Below are 23,557 nucleotides of genomic sequence, written 5' to 3'. Positions count from 1 at the left end.
GTAAAATTCACTTTCATAACCATGTACCACTTCACTCCATAGTTTAGAAGGTGTATGGTACCTTTTGTTTATAATTCACTAAGTTTTAAGTCATATTAATTCTTAAAATCTCAATTTTCCTTTTTTTTTTTTTTTTGAACATACGCTAGTTTAGGATATTTTAAATAAAAATATAAAATATAGGTTGACTACCTAATATTGGCTCATTACTACTTAACTATTATAATCCTTCAAGTAGGATTTTTCCTCTAAGTTTCATTTTTTAATTAGTCAACTAGAAGTTGTAACTTAAATTCCTTGTGGTACACATGAGACTACACACTCCCCCTTTTGAAACTATTGAAGTGAAACACTAATTACTAATTACTCACTAGAGAACTTAAATTTATATCCATGAGGTACATAAGTTAATATTGTTCCCTTTGGCACATATGTTGAAGAAAAAACACATGACAAAAAAGAAACTTTCCCTAGCCTCAATTTAGCCTTGTTCATACATGTTAAAATTCATCCATCCATTATTATTATCCATTAGCATCAGGTTTGAGGAGTTAATTGAAACTTGATTTAAATAAAAAGGACTAACACCCATGGTGTGCCCTATGGTTTTGACCATCCATCATCCATCCACCTCATCCACTCATGCATACATCCCTACGTAGTGCACACCACTAAGATGACATATGTGTTTCCTACATAACCCACTTCATACCTTGCATACATGTGAAGTGACTAGTGATGGTTTATCTTAGTGAATGAGCACCTAAATGCACATATTTTGAGGAGATATCATAGATTTGATAAAGACCCAGTTGTACAACTATCAAGGGCGTCCCTTTTAAGGTGAGAATTTCAATGTTAACTTGGTCAAAGTGGGCATTTTTGCATATTATTCAAGGGTAAATTCTTGCATGGTGAAGGTTTATATGTTAACACAAAACATAATTCTCAGTCAAATGGCTTTTAAAAATATGAGGCATTACTCTTGGTATTGACATACATTTCTAGGGAAAAACCCTTATAAATGAAACTTTACACATGGAAAGCCACTATTTTTCTTAGAATTTCACCCTCCTAAAATACTATTATTGTTTGGTGCTAGATATTTCTAGGAAAATTCCTTCATCATGGGGGTTTACATTTGGAATTCATGCACATTTATTGGAAATTTTCCCATCTATTTGAGCAAGCCTTTTTTTATGAATTTTCCACATGAGGACAAATGACATTGAGATTTTACCCTTTTATGAATATAATGATAGAAGAGGAAGACATGTGGTACTATAATCATCTAGAATATTGTATCCAAGTATTTTCTATAGGATTTGGACTTAATTCACTCACTTATTTAGTTGTTGTAAATATTTGTAATATTTTTCTTGGAGATTCTCATGAAGAAAACAATACTCTATTGTAATATATATTTGACATAAAACCTATATAATGGTTTTCTCTCAAATTTTCACTCAAGGCTCTTTGGTGTAAATAAAAGAAGCTCAAAGTTGTTGGTGTTAGATTGAATCCCTGGACAATCACAAAATTCAAGACCACATAGACATGAGTTTTAAACCTTATCCTTAATGACGTGTTGTCATGATCCAATAATTATTTTTTAGTGAGATCTAGATCTAGAATGGTCACTGATGTATTATAAATTCAAATCATGAGATCAATACAAAGAGTGAGAATGACATTAAGGCATTTTCCACCATTTTTTTTTCTTTTCTTGTTAATTCTTAGCATGGTATTAGAGCCATGATAATGGAATGGTGAAAATATAAGATCCATGATGAGGTTTATCAAAGCCTCTTTAGTATTAAGGGGCATGATCGATCCTTTACAGTATTCATCCATTGGGCATAGTAAATTTGTGAGAGTTTGAGAGCATAAAGATCAAGGGCGTGTTGTAACCACACATTTTTCCGCGATGTAATATCAAATTTTGTGTAAGCATATGAGCCTAGGTTTGCACATGATTTTAATGCTTTGTGCTAGCATTCATGCAATGATTGGATATTGTTGTATGAAGGTTTAAGGATTGCATTTCTAATCCTATCTAAACCACTAGATCCCATGAAATAAGTGTCAACGAATTATAATCAATGATAGTAAAGGTGAGTATATTATAAATATTCGTTGCAACATCCCACTATTATACATATAGCAATGTTCACCACCTCATCCAAAAGTTGATGGTTGAACAATCAAACTAGGTAAACTAATTACATGCTCGAAATTAGGGCCATTAATTTCTTTGACAAGGAAGTCTACATGATATCATAAAAAATGAAATCATTTGGTGTTGCAACAAAATCTTGTTCACCACTAGTGTTAGAGCTTGGAATTCCCCTTTTATGAGTAGAAATCCTAGTTGATAGCCATGTTGAGTACCTTGAAAGCAACCATAACATCAAATGAAGGAATCTATATGATTTTGCAATGATATAAACATCATCTTTTCAACATCGATTCAATCATTCCAAAAGAACAACACTTTGATTTAGTTTCAAGCCCAAAACTCAATATTGTTGATGATAAGAATCCTTAAGAGGGATGATGCTACTTGTCACCAATGCAAAAAACAAAGTATTAGAATTCTCTTAAATGTAAACTAAGATCCCAGATTCCATTGTTTCACAAAATCATTATAAATATATTGTGAATGAAATTTACCAACTCCATATTTTCATAAAAAAATTGCCTTCAAGAAAAGTTAGAAAATCTATGCTTGATGTGTATTTTATCAAAAACTCTGATGGCTTGCCAGGAGAGAATGCACCAAGTTTTCCTTTTTGAATGGAGGATAGAGCCTTTTTCAAAATTGAATTGGCTAAGAAGTCAAACAAATGTAGACCTGATTTTGTTGATGCAACAATATCTAGTAGAAACTTCTAATCCTTCTCCACAAATTTCTTGATTTGCTGATAGTAGTCCTTAAGTTGATCACCAAATTCTCCAACAACATCCTTTGAAGGGGTTGAATATATCGAGAAACTATGGTTGATAGAAAAGTTTCTTATGTTGCTTCAGTGTTATCAATCACAACATATGCATGGAGACAATTATAAATGACATTTTCATCACGAAACTCCAAGCCAATTTGAAAGTATCGACTCAAGTTGTTATCTAGTGATTGAATAATGCTTTGAATGTTTTTTTTCATTTTATGAATAAAGGGTATGCTTTATGAATGAGCAATATAAATCTTCAAGTGATTCATTTCACTTACAATTCCTTCAAAAAGCATGCTTCGAGTTTCCTCAATATTTGCATCATTCTCAAATAGCTCTACCATGATACCATTGCTAAAGGAATTTTCGCTAGTTGTCTTAATTTGAGAGATGGATCATTATTTAGGCATGTTATGCAATTCCACAATCAATTTCTCTACTTGGTCTTGTAATGTTTTTATGGAATATGATTTTCTACTTTGCGATTAGCGCAATTAGCCTCTTAAGTTTGTGATTGTAACATTGCAATCATTGCTTCCTTGTGATGAGGAGAAATTATCACTCCTTTAATGTGATGTATCGCAATAATATTTGCTTCTTTGTGATAAGGCATGAAGAACTTCCCTTGAATCCTTGTGGCATCGCATCTTCCCTTGACTCTTTGTGATATCACATGTTCTCTTGAGGGTTTTCGATATCACATCTTCTCTTTCCTTCCTTCAAAAATACTTGCATAAGGACACTGTCTCCAAATACTGCAACCATGAATACTTTCTCTAATTTTTGGGGAAATCAATGTGTCCTTGAAATTTCTTCCCTTGTTGCAAATTCTTCACAATTTAACATAAATTTCAAAATAGCTTGCAAAATTTGAGGCAGTGAAAAATGTGTATATGGACCAATGGCGTGGATTTTCTTATTACTTTGAAACTCTTCGTGATGAACTCTCTACATACCTTGCTTGGTGCTAGCACCACCTAGAAGGACATCGAAGTGGATAACATGCACAAGATATGAAAAATAAAATGTTAAGAGTACATCTGCAATTGCAACAAAAATATATCCAATTCTAACTTCTCTCTCCATTGATTCTCCAAGACATATTTTTCACTTGAGCCTCTAAGAGAAACACCATATGCCCCTTTTTAGTTGAAATTCCAATTAGGAGCCTTCCCAACACTTGCAACCCTTGCAACCTAATTACTTTTGGCTGTCTTTTGGAAGAATATATTTTTCCCCATAGTTGCTTGCCTTATGAATAATGTGCTTTCTTTTTTGTGAGAAGACTATTTTCTTAATAAAGGTAATATATATATATCTATATATATAGTCTATCTCTGGTCGCTTTGTTAAATATAATACGCTCGCCAGGCCAACCATATGAACCATTGTGCAAAGCCACTGCTAGGAAATAATTCCATCAAATGTGTTGGATGCACAACAATTAACTCCATCTGAGCAATCTGCCAGCCAAATAACCAAAATACCATTAGTTAAATGAGAGTTTGAACAATCATGTTTTTAAAGGATCCATGATCGTCATATTTAGTAATGTCTTTATTATGTAAATTTGAATATGATGATAGGGTTATTTCTTCAGTAGGTCAAGACAAAGATTTATGATGGGATTTAAGATGATTATCATTCTAAAGAGAACAACTAAATAATGCATAAAAACATACATGAAACTTGAAATGCAAGGGGGACCCAAAATTTTAAGTGCATTAGGTAAAAATTTGAGTTGTGTTGTAGCCGCTATAACACTTTTCTTACTATTTTTTATTGTTCTTCAATTGTTTTGATCTATTTTAGTATCCTCTACTTGGCTTTTGTGAGTTGTATTTTTAAGAAATACGATCTAAGAATTCATTTGATTTGGAGGTCATTAAACGTCATGGTTGTAGATTATAAGAGTGTATTACTTGTGGATTTTATTTTTTTAACTGAAACGGTTATGTTTTATTTATAGAGAGAATCAGGTTAGGCTACGCCAAACAACCAAAATATATTATTTGGAAATTCAGAAGCACAACCTTTCCACTCAGGGGATTATTGCCTTGATCGAGGAATCAACATTTGTGCTTATCATCCCAATTTGCAACGTACTTCCTATATTTTCCGATCTGTCCACTTCCTTGTTTAAACCCCTGAGAATATGGTAAAATTGAACCGAGGGAATTTCTCTTAGAATTCTCTTTAGTCTTGTTAGCAGCTTGTTTAGCACCGAATCCTTTAGCTCTTTCTCAATAATGAGCGCTTTTATTAGCACTTCCGAGTCTCCAAAGACTAAGATTTCTCTTGGATTTTCCTCTCTCGCCATTTGACAAGCTTTCAATAAGCCTAGAATTTCTGCTTGGTTGTTGGTTCTCTAACTAAGCCCCCAGGTGAAACTATCTTCTTTGTTCCCATTCGGTGAAAAAATCACCCCACCCGCCCCTAACTTTCCTGGGTTTCCTTTTGAAGTGTCATCGAAGAATATTGTGCACTTGCCCTGGGATCTCCACCAATGTTGCAATTTGTCCTCTGAATCTCGGATTTGCCATCTTTCCTTTTGAACTGGGCAAGGATTTGCTTTGATTCTAACCCTACTGGAATAAGCATCCAGTCACGTCCTTTCTTCAATTAGCAGGGAACTGTCATCTTTGACGGGGAAATGATTCAAAGTTTCTAAGAGCAGGCCCTTTGCTCAGGCAACCACCATTGCTGGAGACCAATTTGTATTGTTGAAAATGATATCGTTCCTGGCGAGCCAAAGATTCCAGTAGACATATTTCAAGGCAGCAATCCACACTTGGTGCCAAAGAGACTTGCTAGTGATGCTATGAGGATAACTGTCTTTTCAAGAGGTAAACATGGAGACAACTGAGACCTGAGATGGAGGGAAAACATTCAACCCATGCAGGAAAAAGGACCAGACCTCCTTCGCGAACTCGCACTCTATAAATAAGTGATCAATAGTTTCCTTTGCACATTTGCATAACACACAACGATGGGGGCCTACTATATTCATTTTTCATAAGTTTTCTCCGGTCAGAATTTTCTTGTTCATCAACGTCCAAAAGAAGAAATTAATTTTGGGGATGCTGAAGCTATCCCAAACCTGCTTCCAAAAAGATTCCTGGTGAGTCGATTCCTTCCTAGTTTGCATCTGAATGTAGCCTTGAGCTGTCGAATAGACCCCAGTCTTGCCCCAGCCCCAAGAATCTTCTTCTTCCTTGTGGATCGGTGCGAAATCAGAGATTGCTTCAAAAAGAATTTCCAACTACATTTGTAAATGTTCTGGAGTTCTAGGAAACTTCCATCGCTGCCAGTTCCCATGGCTGTCCCATTCTGAGATGTCTATTTCCTGATTCCTTTCGCATGTAACCATGCTATTAACTCAGAGATTTCGTTAACTTCTACAAGAAGAGGATGGCCCATAATGTTGTCTCTCCATAACATTGTGTTTTTTCCATTGCCAGGAATCCGATAAAGGTAGGATCTAAAAAATTCAATGCCTCTGTTACACAACTTCCAAGCCAAAGATCTTTTTGGATTTTTATCCACCGTGAATTGCCTCAATGAATGATTGTTTAGATATTTAAGTTTGATTAATTAGCTGATGGGGTGGCTAGGCTCTGCGTGGATCTGCCATAATAACTTGCATCCCATTGCTAAATTGGCATGCGTGGGGTCTCTAATTTGTAATCCACCTTCCATGATAGGTTGCTTCACCATGTCCCAGTTTATTAAGTGAAATTGGTTATTGTTTCCACGACCTCCATTCCACAGGAAATCGTGAATGAGCGTTGAAATATGATCGGAGATTGCTTTTGGAGCCAACAATAGAGAAGCCTGGAAAGTGGGCAATGTCGAAACAACATATTTGATTAAAGTGAGCTTGCCTCCTGTGGTGAGCCAAAAACCTCCCCAGACTACGATTTTCTTCTTGAATTTTGCTATAACCTCCTCCCACAATCGGTTTCTGTTGGAACCCAGCGTTAAAGGAAGGCGTAAGTATTTTATTTTTTCCCAGGAAACGTGCCTAGCAAAGCCTAAATGGTTTGCAATTTTCTCAATTGCGTGTTGATCTGTGTTCCATCCAAACACAACACTTTTCCTCTCACTTATAAGGGCTCCCGAGATGCTACAGAATTTTTGGAGGATGACTTTAAAAGAATTTGTTATTCTCAGAGAAGCTCCTCCAAGCATTAAGGAGTCATCTGTGAACAGAGCATGGTTCACGGGTTCAATTCCTTTTACTATTCGAATCCCAGGAATGCTGCCAGCTTGTTTTTCAAAAGAAATTTTTCTACTCAAGGAGTCTGCCATTAGAATATAGAGGAAGGGGGATAGAGGGAATCCTTTCCTCAATCCCCTAGTGGCTAGGAAGTAGTTGGTAGGCCTTCCATTTACCAAAGGCGCGATCCAGATCTTTTCTATGCAGGCTTTGATGAGATTAATGAACTCCTAACTGAAACCAAAGGATAAAAGAACCCTGTACAAAAATGAACGATTAACTCTATCAAAAGTGTTAGACATGTCCAGTTTGATTAGAATACATTGTTCTTTTCGGGAATGGCTGGAATGCAAAGATTCTTAGACTTGAATTACATTATCCAGGATGTGCCTTCCTTTCACGAACTCCCCTTGAGTTGGAGAAATTAATTTTTGTAGTAGAGGTTTGATTCTATTCACTAGGAGTTTAGCCAGAATCTTGTAGGAGGCGTTGCATAGCGAGATCGACCTATATCTTTAAAAGGACCCAGGGTTCGCTTCGTTGGGAATTAAGGCAAGGAAGGTGGAATTGATTCCACCTCCGACCCTAGATTTCCTTAGGAATCCATGAATCATTCTCAGAAGGTCTGATTTAATTATCTCCTAGCATGGTCTATAAAAATGAATTGAAAAGCCATCTGGCCCAAGAGCTTTGTCGAGCTCCATGGACCACACTATTCTAGAGATTTCCTCTTTCGAGGTGGGATTCAACAACATGTTATTGTCATCTGTGTTAAATAGGTTCGGGATATGAGTGAGGAAATCATTTATGTCCTCTTCGCACCCATCCCTTTCAGCGCTGAGAAGAGTCTGAAAGTGGTTCCCAGTTGCTTCCTTTACCTGATCAAAACCTTTGCACACCTGCCCACTGGAAGTGGTGATTTCAGTGATGTGGTTTCGCGAAAGGCGAGCCCTATACTATCTGTGGAAGTATGCAGTGTTTCTGTCTCCAGCTTTTAACCACAAGCTGCGAGACTTGATTCGCCAATATTCTTCTTCTCTTCTGAAGTAACTGTAAGTATTCCTTTGAGCAGATTTTTCTTTGTCAATGTCCAATGAGGAGATTTCAGTCTTTTCCAAATCAAATTGGATTTCAGCTAGCTATTGGACAACTTCTTTCCTCTGGTTGGTAGGAGTTTTTAAAGCCTTCTTTATCCAATCTTTCAAGGCATACTTTTCATTTTTTAACTTTTTCTCCCACACAAAGCTTGGGGAGCCTGTTACTTCTTTTTGCCAAGTTGTTTGAATTGTTTCAAAGAACCCTTCTCTTTCAGCCCAGAGAGGACTAAATAAAAAAGGAAGTGGCCCTAGGTCCTCTTCTTCTTTCAAACAGAGAAGTATTGGCTTGTGGTCCGAGGTTAATTTTGGAAGAATCTTGGAGAAGATGATTCTTCTATCCATCATGATTGAACTGTGGGTGAGAAATCTGTCCAGCCTGGCTGAGATATGATTCTCCCCTATTCTATTGTTGGTCCAGGTATATTCTCCTTTCACTGGCTTGAAATCTACCAAATCCCATTGAAGCATGAGGTTTTCCACTATGTAGAGCATAGGATCCCTGGTATAAGAACCTCCTCTCTTCTCTTTGGGATCCATAATAATGTTCAGATCTCCTCCTATGACAATGTTCTTTGGATTATGAAGTTCTAAAAAGTCTGAGAGTGACTTCCAACGCTCTCTTTTTTCAGCATAGTGTACAGGAACATACAAGTTAAAGAGAGCCAAGATGAGATTGCTTGAGGTATGTCGAAGAACGGTGAAGATCTAATGCTGTGTCTCATAGGATCTTTCTAACGAGAAGATTTTTCCAGACCAAAGGTCCCTATTCCTCCAACCGAGCCTCTGGAGCTTACTGCCTTCCCATTGTCAAATTTCGATTTTGTGTTGCTTGTATTGAGAAGGAGCTCGCCTTCTATTTTTGTCTCTTGGTGCATGAGAATGTTTGTGGGTTCCATTTTCAATAAGTCTTCAATAGCTTCTGCCTTTGAAGGATTCCCCAATCCCCTGCAGTTCCAAGAGACCAACTACATTACTTACTGCTTGTTGAGATGGGTCCACCTCCCTTGGGAGGTCTGGTTCTGGTGCTTCTCCCGAGAGTCATCTCGATGGTGGCTTGGCTCCCTAGGGGTTTTTTATCTTTCTGCTTCTTCTTCTCTAGTTTGCTTGTGTGTTCTCCTTGTGGTTCTCTTTGAGGGCCTCTCAAAGGTCTCATCCTCCAATGAGCCAGAATTCTCTATGGTCTTTTTTTTTTTCTTTTTTTAATGTCTGCATATGACGGAGAGGAATTACTACTTAGAACCAGACTTGAGGGAAGGATTTCCACATTACCTGAAACCGGAGAGGCGAAGTCATTCGTCTGGATGAGTCCTTCCCGATTTGCTTCTGGTGGTTCTAGAAGAGTGTTGAGAGGTTCGAAGGAGTTTTTATCTTCCTCGGTGTTGTTTGGTTTCATGCTCCCTGAGATTTGAAGGTTTCCACTGTCTTGCCTCGATCTTTTCCCTGTCTCTTTGCCTTTGGATTTATTATTCTGCCTGTTGTGTGCTAGTTTCTTTACTTGCTTCCATTGTTCTCCTTTGTATTTCTTTGATGTCTCCTCACTCTTCTTCTTGCAGTACCTTGCGAAATTCCCGTACTCGTGGCAGTGTCAACATTTTAAGGGAAGTTGTTCATAGTCAAGCTCTTCGATGTGGGTCCAATCTGCAACCGAGAGTTTGGTGGCTTCAGGTAAACCGACTTCCAAGCAACTTTGACACAAATTCGAGCACAGGAGTATTGGTCTTTTCTCATCACTTGGTCTATGTATTTGCCTAGGGCATTGCCTATATACTGCAACGATCTCTGGTTCCAGCAATGAAGAGGGAGATGAGGAAGGCGCACCCACACTGGAACTGATGTGTGCACATCCTGTGCTGGATCGAAATCTGGTGACCATTTATTCAAATAAAGCCCCTGAGGTCCCATAAAATATGGCCCGTTCCGGAAGATCAGACTTCTGTCTTCCGCATTGTCAACCACAAAGACGAAGAACCCTTTGCCAACGAAGTGACTTTTAATTCCTTCTGAAACCAACGAAATCTAGTTTCGTTTTACCCATTCTTCTACTGCTTTCGGGGATGGCCATAGCCCTATGAACTGGCCAATAAGACCCCTTTCGGTTATATTCAACACTAATCTGCAAGTTTCTTCCACCGACAATACCACCGTGGGGATATTATCCAGTTTTTTCACAAACTTCTGTTGTGATCCGGAGATCGTTCTTTTTCCAGCTACTGCTATTAACTTCCTGAATGCTTCGACTTCAAGAGGCGAGGATGGAGGGGCCTCAGAGCCACCTCCAAGATCCATTGCGGAAAGGAACTGCTCGATAGGAAGGGAGAACGTAGCTAGGGTAGCCGCAGTCCAGCCATGCGCACGATGTGTATTACTTGTGGATTAATATCTTGTAGATATGAGAATTTTTATAGGGAAATAATTTCTTCTTTGATTAAAGAATATTAAACTGTAATATGAGATAAACTATTTAATTTTGTGTCAATGATTATTACAATGCATTCAGATTGCTTGTTTCATGAAGCTCAGAGCCGTGTAAGTGAAAGCATTACTTTGATTTGAATAAATATATAGATCCAAAACTATGTCACCCTCAACAATAGTAGATCAACCTATATCTACCTCCATATTGGATTCACTATTTAGTCATGGGCTATTTTCTCCTCCAATGATTTGATCGCTCCAAAAATCAATCCACTAGTCTCTCTAACTCAGGAATAACTCTGAATTTGAATATTGGTAAATAAATTATATTGTTCCTATTTATATTTGTGAATGTTTTGAAATTCGTACAACGATTTGTATCAATGATTTTCATTGTTAACTTTCTCAAAAAATCGATGTATCTCAAAGACAACTCATTATTTTCAACCCCAAAACCATCTTTTAATACTTCTGAGCCATCTTTGGCTTCCACACAGGTTTGGAATTTGGAACTCATGCATCATCATTGAATTTGAATGGGGAAAATACTTTTCCGCATATGCTTGGAGAACAGATAAAAAAAAATAAATTATTTTTTATTAATCTAAAATGTATAATATGTGGGTGACATTATTTTGAAATTAAGTGTCATTTGATTGTGAACATTAGAATACTAAAAACTAAAATGATCACCTTTTATTTTTTGAAAATAAAAGCATTTTTTTTAATATTAAAAGACTCTCTCTTTTTTTTCGGCTTGAACCACAAGGGATTTGAACCTTGAATCTCATGGTTTACATAATACTTCATAACAAGAAAATCACCAATTGAGTTGTCCCCTATAGGAATTAAAAAAGAATGTTATAAGTATGTGGTGATCACTTTTCAAAAAGGTCATTGTAAACCAATGTGATTGCAAAGAAGGTTTATTTGTTTATTTTGGGTTATCACATATGTGGGAGTTATAGTTGGGTTGCAATTTTGTGCTAGTAAAAAGTTGTCAAAAAACTAGTTAAAGTATTGTCAAAGAATTATAAAAGAGAGTATGTTGAAGCTCTCTATTTTAATATCACTGTGATCACAAGGGATATATCCTCTATTTTTTTTTCTCTGCTTCTTATCCTAGACCACCTTTAAATTGAATAAGGGGGTCTAAGTACACGTGTCTTTTTGTGATTCTCTATTTCGTGATTAGTTTTTCCACTTGATTGTTATTTGTCACATTGTACAAGCAATAATAAGCCATTCAAATCAAATTGATCACTGCACTATCAAAATTGAAGGGTCAAGTCACAAACTCTTTCAAAGTTAAGCATGCAATTTATTATTAGGACCTATCTAGAATTGAATAAGGAGGTCAAGTGAGTTAATCATTGTAATCACAGTTTATGTTGCATGATCGACAATACCTAACACTCCAAGGTGACATAAAAATGAGAAAATGTGTCTGAAAAGCTCATATAATCAAGAAAGTACAATTGAGTGTAATAAGAATTGGTAAAAGAGGAAAGCATCTAGAAAACACATCTCAAGAAATCAAGGATTTGTAAGAGTACAACAATGAATTTTGAAATGAAATTAAGCACTTGAGTAAGACTTACAACATAAAAAGAAACATCATTGATCACATGGGTTATAAACTATAGTGAGAAAATGATCTTCAAAGTGATCTAGATATGAAAGATCAATTGATTAATGCACTTCAGATAAAATTAAGAGAAAATAAATATCAACTTTATGATATGCTTGTTGCAACATCTACAACTTGGATCCTTTCAAGAATGAATTATTGAAAAACTCCTCACTTTACACCTAACAAGGGGGCATATTAGATATCAGGCTTTAAGCTTCAAAGTAAATCAATAAGCAATTAAGAATTCCAACATAGCAACCAATCTCCTCAACAAAAATCATTTCAATTATTCATTGGGATTATTCAGAGATAATAGTCATTCACTTCCATACATCTAGATATTGGTAGTTTTTAGGAATAACTTCATCAAATCTCAATACAACAATTTTGGATTGAAGATGACAAAAATTATTGATAAAATTATTTAGACTTATGATTGAGGGCAGGAATGTTAGACTATGGCTCCCTAGACAATCATAGAGTTTGTGACCACATAGACATGATTTGTAATCCTAATCCTTGATGAGATGTTGTCATGATCCACTGATAATATTTCAATGGGATTTAGATTTAGAAAGGTCATTGATGTATTATAAATTTCAAGCATGAGATCAATACAAGGAGTAATAGAATGGCATTAAGTCCTTTTCTTCCATTTTCTTGTGTTGTCTTGATCATGTTAATTCTTAACAGTTGGATTATTTTTGTCTTTATTTTGTCTAAGCCTAATAGAGTGATGAATAGGTAATTTTTTTACGTGTGGCTATTAGTTATATGTGCTATAATTGGGAATTTGTTTGTAGGTGTATAAATGATAAAGACAAATCAAGAGTTGCAAAGGAGTAGATGTGCTACATTGGAAAGGAATAGGGTAATACACCCCCCCAAACCCCCCCCCCCCCCCTTATTTCCTTTTTGTATCATTTACCTTCAAGATGAAAACATTACACATTTTATGCTAAGAGATTAGGTGTGTTTATAAATAGTCCTCAGTAGAGGCCACCTTTGCAATCTGTGTTTAGAACTGTATCTTATAAACATTCTCCACCATCACACTTGTAGATTAAGCTACAAATTTAGGTGCATAGTTGTGCATGTGAAGTGATTTCTTTCTACCACCAAATACTTTGTTAGAACTACCCAGAGAAAATCCTAAGAATGAAAATTTATCTTAAAGTTTAGAAAGCTTGGAAAATCTTTTTATTCCTAATATGCAAACTATAATATATTTGGCAATTTTTTGCGAAAATATTAAAATTTATAATGATTTTATATAGTATCTATGGAATTTTGACAATTTCTAAGGTAAAATAATTTTAAACTATAAAATTTGGGCGAATAATTTTTAGAAAAAATGGAAAGTGACAAATTCGTTTTTTGGAAAAGCATGGAAAATTAGTCCACTTGTGAATATTAGCCCCCACAATTTTCAATGGAACTACCCTTTACTTTTACTCACATGACCACATTACGCAAGAAATTGAAGGCACTAGTCTTCCTTTTTTTTCACCACTCTCTATCTATCTAAAATTCATTTACCTTTTTCCAATTTGTTTATGTTGCTAATATTTCTCATACTCCCACTACATACACATTAATCCTAGTAACCCATAGGAAAAACCCTCTTGATTAGGATTCCATTTGCCCTATTGTGAAGTGTGGGGTAAGGTCTCTGAAATGACAATGAGTATCTTGCTTGTTGTTCCTATAGACTCTCCTTTTGAGGTTAGGAATATTCCTCCTATGGTAGAGTTTGAGAGTTAACACACTCTGCATGCTTATGTATTTGGATTGTAACCTCACCAAAATTCCATTTAATTTCTTATCTTGTCTCTACCCTTGTTACAAAATATCAAGACAATAATGGGTTACGGGCTTAAATTGTAATGGAAATTTTATAAACTTATTAATAAGAATAACTACAAATATTAACAATAAATATATGGTTTAATGACAATTTTGAAGAACAAAGAATTGGTATTGAGTGAATCCAAGGAAATGAGGTCATCTCCTTTTCTTTATATTCACACATTTTATCTATTTAGAAATATTCAACATATTGGTACATAGTTATTAGTTACTTTGATAATATTATATATTTAATTGTTTTTAGTTATTATTTAAATATTGGTATCTAATACTTAATTATTACTTGAGCACATTATATGTTGATCTCTCAACCACTTACGATGTAATTCATGACATTTCCATAATTAATAGTAGCAAAATATATAATTAAACTCAAATATAAATTTCTCAACAATTTATTTATCTTTTTGTTGACGGTGTTGGAAATCCGTCAACCAAGGGGTCTCCCCGATGTGCGGTCCTAATTAGACCTCACACCGTTTGGAGTAAGAGCCTCATTCGGAATATCGTCCTGTTTTCCATGTAATCTTATAGATTTTCCTTGGCTCTAATTGTTAGCAAGAGAGGAGCACGTGGTTCCTTTGGAAAGCAAGAAGGTGTGCCCGGTTAGTGTTCGGTTGTAGGTGTGTCAAAGTTATTCTACTATGGAGGGAAAGAGTAAAATGAGCCTCTAAGAAAGAGGTAATAGTAACACCTAAGAAGAGACACACGCAAACAAGAGGGATCCGTCTAACATCCAACGGAATAGTCCACAAAAGGTGTGGCAGTCATTACAACCAATCAATGAGAAAGATCCGTCTAGCATCCTGCAGAATAGTCCACAGGGATGGGACAACAATAACAATCATTACAACACATTCTCAATAATATAAGTACTAAAATAATTGAAATAGTTCAACTACTTTAACACAGATGAAAGCAAACATGAAATACAAACATCCGCAGAATAGTCTTACAAATATTCATAATCCATGCATGAAGAATGTATCGGCTATGAAGGCTTATGTTATTAAGTAAAAGTTCCAAGACACATTTATACAATGAACATCACTAGCTCCAATAGTGGAGCATTGGAGACACTCCTTGATCCTCAAAACAACTAGTTTGTCTCTCTAATTCCTTGCTGGAGGAGCCAAGGTGAAAAGTCCTTTGCTCTTATAATGAGGGTGCATATATAACAATGAGGAAGTGATGCTTCACCTTCCTTATAACTCTTTATCTACCCTCATGACTGTTTCACTTCCTATGACTTTTCAACTTTACATGACTCTTCATATTCCATACATGTCCTTTGGACTTCCACTTTACAATACATTTTCGAAACATAAATTACATCATTGACCACAATGGTATGGAATGTGACAACTCATGACATGACATGATTTTACATTGCTGACATAGATTGCTTGATAATGTGGAAATGTCAAGCCATTGATGCTACTATGCGTTGTGGGTATGCTTAAGAATACTTTTCTTTTCACCTCTGCATGGCTTGGTGATAAGGGATCTTCAAAGATTTCAAGTCTTGAGTGGTGATTGCAAACTGGTGTCCCTTTTCTTTCTCTTGATTGATCAGCTTGCATACTCAAATATAATAATATCTTTCATCATGTTGTGCTCCTTCATCTCCTTATTCATCATCTCACCATGGCATAATAAGGTACCCATTTGTGCAATTCACTTATGATGAGACAATATCAGTTTGAAACCCCCTAGTATAAGATTGTGCATATTGATCCATTGACTAAGCTAGAACCAGATGGAAAGCTGGGAAAGGGGCTTAGTGACTATGCATTTGTGTAGTTCAAGTAGTCAAGGGGAGCCTTGAGCCTTGAGACTGTGTAGTGCATAGTTCAAGGTGGGTTGAGGGAGAAAACTGCGCAATTCTGGAGATCAGTGTGACAGGATGAGGGGATGAGCACTGGGAGAGTACATTGTGAAGTTCCAGGAGACAAGGGAGGCTGGACCATTGAAATATTGTGAAATTAGGAAGCTCAAGGATAAGCTCAAGGCTAGAGATTGCACAATGCGAAGTTAGGGCCAGGCTGGGAGAAGGAATTGCACAATTTTGGTAGTCAAGGTCAGGATTTGAGCACTGAAACTACACAATTCAGCAGTTCGAGGAGGCAGTAAATGTGCATTTCACAGTTCCAAGAGGAAAGGTCACAACTAGAGGACTAAGAGTGCGTAGTGCATAGTTTAGGGAGGCTGGGTGATGCTAGGCTTCTTGGTCGAGAAGCTTTTTCAAAAAATGACTAAGTGTGGGATCAATGAGACTAAAGTGAATAATGATAAGAAATATAATGTGACCAGACACTTTGAGTACTTGATGACACAACAAAATAGGTCATCCAAGACACATGAAAATGCATTTCCCTCCATGCGACAACTTTACAACAATTTATGACAAGTTCAACACTTAAGATACACTTTGCAACGACTGTGATGACGCTTGTGTGACAATGCTTCAAGCTTTGGAAACGAGTACGAAAATGTTTACAAGGTTAGAAAAACTAATTTACACAAAGGTGACCTCTTGAAACCACCAAAACATGATTATATACATGATGCGACAACTAACATGTGAAAATATGACATCTTCTTATCTTGCAAAGGGGAAAAAAACTCCTTAAGAAAACACATGGAATGAGTTTCAATGTTTGCAACAATAATGTACAATACCAAGGAAGGCTTTGAAATTGAGCATAGGCCAAAATTTTGGAGGGTGTTTTAGCAGCAACAATACTTGGCAACACACTGGTAGAATTCCAACCTCACTACCTTGGTTAACTCTTTTGTGTAGGGAGTATTGATTCATCGTGTAGATTACTTTGGTCCTCGCACTTACCCTGTGAATAAACATGGTCCCCTCTATAACTCTCTCTCGGTTGAACACATCTCAAGATTAAAAGATATTGAAAAGTTTTGAGTTGGGAAGGGTAGTGAAGTTCACGAGCTTAAGATTTTTAGAGTATGTTTTTCCATCTCTGGTGTTGCTCCACCGCCAACAGGCTTGGATAGTACCTCGACAGAGTCACTTCATGAACACAAACATTTCTCCACTTCTAATGAGCCTGGAAAGTACCTCGGCTGAGTCACTTGCTTCACCTCTTTGTGCATGAAACTTTTCTCTTCTTTCACCTTTATTTATTTATTTTATAGGACTGTGAATTGCCACTTATTCATTTTATGGGTAGAAGAGGGATCCTGACTTATTGAGAGTAGAAGAGGTTATTCCTTCAGAGAATCATATATAGAACTCTAATTTAGGTTTTCTCGTTTATATTTTTCCCCTTCTCCTCTTCTACTATATGGAAAGGTATGACAACACTAAAACATAAAAACTAAGTGTGGGCATGAGGTTTTCTTGAATAGGCATAGCTTCACAGAAAACTCTCCTCATAGACAGTTCATATTTCCATCGGAACTTGATCGACCAAAAGGTATAGTCAACGTAAGGAAGATGGACAGAAGGTCAGCCAAATGTTGAAGTGTCACAAAGTCCTTTTCTATTTTTCCACATTCCCTTAGAGCCAATAGAGTATCCATGCACGCTCTCACAAAACGAAAGGAAAGACAACACACAACAAGGAAAAAAACCATAAGACAAGACAGAAAATGGCTAAAGAAAAACATGATGTGAAACAAAAACCAGAAGAAACAAGAAAAACTACAAGAAATGAATGCATGATGGAAGTGTAGGTAAACTAAAATGTAACTAGACCTAGTCCTAACCTAACCAACTAGAAGGTCAGGGTCATGTATAATGGAATTTCCAATGTAGCCACCGTAATTTTCCCCAACCTGCAATCACAAAGATGAGATTGATTAAAACAAATATAAAACAAGGTGCAATAGAAAAGATAAGAACTTGAATAACTTGCACAAAAAATTGAAGGTTTTTCCTATCAGTAGAAAGATAAGGCATAGCCACTGCTTCTAACCAGTTTATATTCTTATAGTTTTGATGAGAATCACCATTCAAGAAACCTCTTAAGCTTCCCGTGAATGTGTCTCCATTTGCACTGAACTCCTTAACAAGTGTGAGAAGAGATTGAAACTTTTTATTTGCAATGGAGCTTGCCAAGTAAGAGAATTCCAACCTTTCAGTGATTGGATCATAAAATTCATGATAATCATCTTGAAAACCTCGAAATATTTGAAAATCTTAATTGTCAATTAGATGGATGAGATTATGATGGGAATTTTGTGAAGGAAAATATATCTAATCATATTCAATAGTCATGTTGATACAATGAGGACCTGACATAACCATTAGCGAAGGCGGAAGTTCCTCAACCACTCGACAAAAATACGAGTAGTGAGATGTTGAACTATGAAAATTAAACGATGTATGACAACTATCATTGAATATACTGGTGGGAAAGTGATAAGCTAAACAAAAATCATCAGAAACATAATCACGATCAAATAGGATGATTAAAGCATCATATTATGAGTTTGTAATTGCCAAAGATAAATCAAGTCGAACAGTTCCCGCAATGCTTTGCAAAAATTAATCATCTTCCTCCTGTGACAAGTGTAACAAACCATTTTCTTGTGACTCGTTACACACTGCAATAGCATGGTAATTGTTGAACAAATTAAAAAGGAATGTTAGTATAACAAACATGTGAAACCATTCAGGGTAAAACAAGTGAAGAATAATTTGATTCATAAAATAATCCATTCATTCACTGATGCTCAAGAGGATTTCAGGCGTGAAGAAGAATATGATTAGCATCAAAATATTCACAAGAAGGATGAGAAGTTGATTGTTTTCAAAAGACTATGATAGGTATGATTCCTTTGGCCAAAGATAATATTTAGAATAATTTACTTCACAGTTCCATGATTTTATGGGAGATATTCATTTCAAACCCAAGTTTGATACAATAGACTTGCATGAAAATGAATAATCTTGAATCCAATCATAAATCGAATCTTGAAAGTTCGAAAGATCATATTCCCAATGCCAAATATATTTCAAGAAAGAGTTTACATAGAGTGAAACCACGTAAAAAGAAGATTTTTATGAAGAAAACGAGACTTGAATAAATACAGGGGTATTACCAAACTTGTAAGATCCTGACATAACCATCAACGGAACTTGCAGTGCCTCGACTCCCTCGCAAGTCCGAAAGCTTTCAAGGATATGCATGGTGTGAGGATAATTTCTTTCACTAATTTGGATGAGATCACTATTAACGAGGTGGCAACCATCTCTGTCACCGATTTGATCATATTTTTCAACTCCAACAACCAAATTGCTTAGCCATTGGGCCGAGTGTGCAAAGCCATTCAGCACCCAAGACAATGTCACACCCACCCATGTTGACAGAAAACATGTGGGTCTTTAGGTGATAATCCTCCATTTGAAGTTTGACATTTTCACAGCGGCCGTCACATTTCATTGTCCTCCCATCAACAATCTGGACCTGGAAATTAGAGACTACTTTGACAAAACAATGCACTACTTTGACAACCCTTTGATGGATAAAGTTATGCATACTGCCACTATCAATCAAGACTACTACACGGAAATGTTTAATAAAACCTCTGATTTTGAGAGTTTAGGGAGAAGAAATGTTTGCCAAAGCATGGAGCGAGATAACTGGTTCTTCTGGTGTAGCTGGGAGCTCATTGTCCTGCTGATTGTCCTCATCTTCCTCCTCTGGTCCATCAAATGGTGGAGGTTCCTCAGATGAACTATGATCAGTAGCATCAATTTGAAAGAATTTTGGTTCCTTGCATTTATGCCCCGGGGAGTATTTGTCATCACAGTAGTAAAACAATCCTTTGCTTTCTTCTTTCTGCCATTTCCGCTGGTGACACCTTTTGAACCTTAAGTGTTTGGGTAGTGCTCGGAGCCTAGGTGGGGCATCCCTTGGCTATGAAATTTGGACAACTCAATTGGGCCGCTAACGCGTGTTCTATTTCACAAGCTGTCGTGCAAGGTGCCAGCCATGTGACTGGGTGGTGCATCCGGACGTGGGCTTGTATGGTGTCTTTGAGACCATTGATAAAACATTCCAAGTAGAATTCATCTGCTAGACCTCCTGTGCGGAAGACTAATGCTTCAAAAGCTTTAATATATTCTTGCACTGCGCCTATCTGTCGGAGCTTAGTAAGATGACCCAAAAAGTTAGATTCATGGTCAAAGTGATCAGAAAGGGATTTTGAGAATATCTGCCAAGTCATTAGCCTTGCATAGCATCATTGATGCCACTGCCACCATTGCCATATTTCTTGGTCCAAGTAAAGGCTTCCCACACTTAGCTTAGTCTCATCATCTCTGATGTGATTCAATGTGAAATATTGCTCCATTTGTGTTAGCCATATGGCTGGATGAGAGCCATCAAATTTATACATGTCCAGCTTGGGTGGTCAAGGATGGGATTGTTGGTGGTTTCCATAGAAGTGAAGAGAATGACTAGATTTGACCTCATGGTTTTCATTAAAAGCATATGCCTCTGATTGTACCCCCGACTTTCCCATTGTGATTGTGTCATTTAAGGACTGGATTTGCTTTGTTAATTCCTCCAACTTTTGTTCAAGGGTGTATATCTTCTCATTGGCCATAGATTGAGCTCTAGTTTGTACCATGCACAAATCCAGTGCACTTGTTGTTACTGTGAAAAAAAAAATTGGGACCACTTGAAATTTTGACGTCGACAAGTGAATGGTACCACCTTGCTCAGCCCGTCGACCTAATTCTTATGGGCTAAGTCTCCTATAAGTGTCCCAGAAAAGTTAATTCTGCCCAATGTCCTGTGAGAATCACTCCAAGGTATAAGAGCCACAAGCCTCCTTGCACAAATAGTCAGATTTGTCAACCAAACCCTCAATTGCAGAGTATGAGTAGGAATGTGGCAGTGATTGAATCCTCGCTGCTAGATCTGAATGGCGTATCTGATTGTTGCGGTTGCGACAGAACCCAACCTGCTAGATCTGATCTAGTAAAGAAGATAATGTGCGATCTATAGAGAGACAACGGAACTATGGTCTCAAGGAGTGTCTGGTGCTATAGATCGCAATATACATAAGGGTCCAATAGTAGTACTCGGCCTAATATTTCAGGGCACTAACTAAGGAGGATTAACCGCACCCTTAGCCGTACTACCCAACTACCCTATCGTACGCGCGAGTAATCTCCTCGAGTGTTGTTCTTGGTGTATTGTAGCAGAAAGACGGCCAACGGTTTATCTATGGTGATGTTTCAGGTGAGCCTAGGGGGCTTCCAATATACCCAGAGGGTACTTGGAAGACAGTTAGTGCGCGGTTCTGTTTAATGCGCTACTACTCAAAGGGGTACCCACAGGGGTTACAAGGGAGTCCAACAAGCATGACCACCTCTTATATTTCCTGTGTGCATGCCTCCCCAAATCCGCAGGTTTATGCGCTCAATGACAGATCCCATGGTTTAAAGACGCCAGAACATGTCTCTAGCCAAAAAACAATCTGCTAAAAATAGAGATCCCACCGGCCCTGGAAAGTGCTTTGATACCACTTGTTATGATCTTGACCTACGAGAAGATACTAGAATACCAAATATGAGAAGAAATATAACCCAGAACACAAAACAATGAGAAATAACAACATGTATTTTATAATTCAGAAAGGAAAGCAATGTTCACTTGCCTCTTCAAGGGGGCAACCTCCAATAGAGTAGGGCTCGATTACAAAGTAAGACATGATGCTCCTCAATGGGGAGTCTCTATCCTTTATATAGGATTCATACATGCAATACCATGGGTCAGTACCATGGTTCTTATTAATACCATCTATCTAATACCATGGCTCATGTGCAACTAACTATAGTCCCTTCTTTAAATACGGGTCAACCACTTACAATTATTAATATGGGCTTTATTGACTCTTTAAATAACTATAAATATGACTAGACCCTATTACATAAATAAGGCGGTTAGGGTTGGACCCTAACATTGCATGCTGGGATATACAGGTTATGCATATTCACCTTGAACTCTACCGAGCTCTGCAAGCTGTTATAAACCGTGGGAGACAGGCATGGCCTTCGGTTGATCCACATTCAGATGCTCACCTCCATGAAAACCTAGAACACCTTCGTCTCGCGAATCCTCTTCGCGTATTTTGTAGTCCAGAGTGAGGTGTACCTCGCAGCTTCGGGCAGATCATGTTCAATAATGGGAAATTGGCTGTCCTTCGGCAGTTCCCCTACAACCAACAAAAAGGATAAGAACAACCACGCGTAGTGGAAGGCCTTACCCAGCTCCTGGGCCTCCTTACAGTTTGTCAGAAACTCCTCGCAAAGGAACTGTGCCCAGTTGAACTGTACCCCCTCCGCGCACTGCTCTGCCAATGCAATCACAGACATTGGTACTGTTAGTGTCAGTCTTTCCAGCCTTCCTACAGTGATCAAATATGCTCTTACAAAGTGTTCTCAGAGTGTCAAGGTCAAATTTTGTCATTTCAGTGAGTCTTCAAGCAAAATTTGGTCACTAGGCATTAGGTCTAGGGTTTGCCCAAATATCAGTCCATGTCATCATTCAGCTGAGTCTATCATCATTCATAGGGTTTTCATTATCATTTCAGTGTCTAATGAGTCGTTCTACAGCTTATTCATGCTTCAGTTGTGCCTAGGCAAGGTCATTTCCCTCTCCTAGGGTTTTGAAGGCAATTTCTCTTGGACGGTCAAATCATCGGCAAAACTTGTATCCAGATGTTCATACACCTTCCCCTATCCTTCATATACCTTATCAAATGCTTCCCATCCCTTAGATCCGCCAAATTCCTCATTTTTGCACAAACCCTAGTTTCTAGCTACAACCTGGCAATTTTCTAGGTTTAGCCTGTGTTTTGCCCTTTTGGACCCCTTCCCCTCATTCAAACTCTGAGATTATACTTTCCCATACTTCCTAACATCCCTCCCTACTCCCAAAAAATTCCCCAAGAATTTAGAAGCCCCCTATCCCCTTCATTTCGCTTCATTTCGACAAAATTCCTTGTTTCACACATCGGGACAAGTTTCACTCAAATGATGTTTCAGAGCAATAAAAGATGAATTTTAGAAAACTGAGAGAGGTTTTTGTCCACAACATACCAAAGAAGAAAAACCTCCTTCACTTTTTGCACAGGTGCCATGGTTTTAAAGAAATGTCAAAATTACAATCGCTGGATCCAAGGCGGTTGGCCAAGGCACAAAAAAGGCGAAAGAGGGCCGATCCCCTCCATATCTTGGTTGAGGCCTCACTGAAGGATCAAGGCACTCAATAGCCTAGCGACAGCTCAAATCCCAAAAAAATTTGAGAATTTTGGTAATTTTGGCAATTTTTGGAAATTTACAGGTTTTGGCTCCTCAACGGGTCTCACCCCCGGTGAGACCCTTTGT

General features: G+C 37.3%; 1 pseudogene; it reads right to left on the bottom strand.

Moving 5' to 3' along the window:
- Positions 1 to 2,178: 2,178 nt before the first annotated feature.
- Positions 2,179 to 4,037, bottom strand: LOC149187591 (conserved oligomeric Golgi complex subunit 2-like; annotated as a pseudogene).
- Between the last annotated feature and the right edge of the window lie 19,520 nt (positions 4,038 to 23,557).

Source organism: Pinus tabuliformis, chromosome 3_1 (assembly GCF_031772625.1).
Source record: "Pinus tabuliformis cultivar Carrire ecotype Pingquan chromosome 3_1, CPIR1, whole genome shotgun sequence".
Classification (NCBI taxonomy): Eukaryota; Viridiplantae; Streptophyta; class Pinopsida; order Pinales; family Pinaceae; genus Pinus; species Pinus tabuliformis.
The sequence above is the reverse complement of the archived record's forward strand: the minus strand, read 5'-3'. Positions and strand labels throughout refer to the sequence as shown.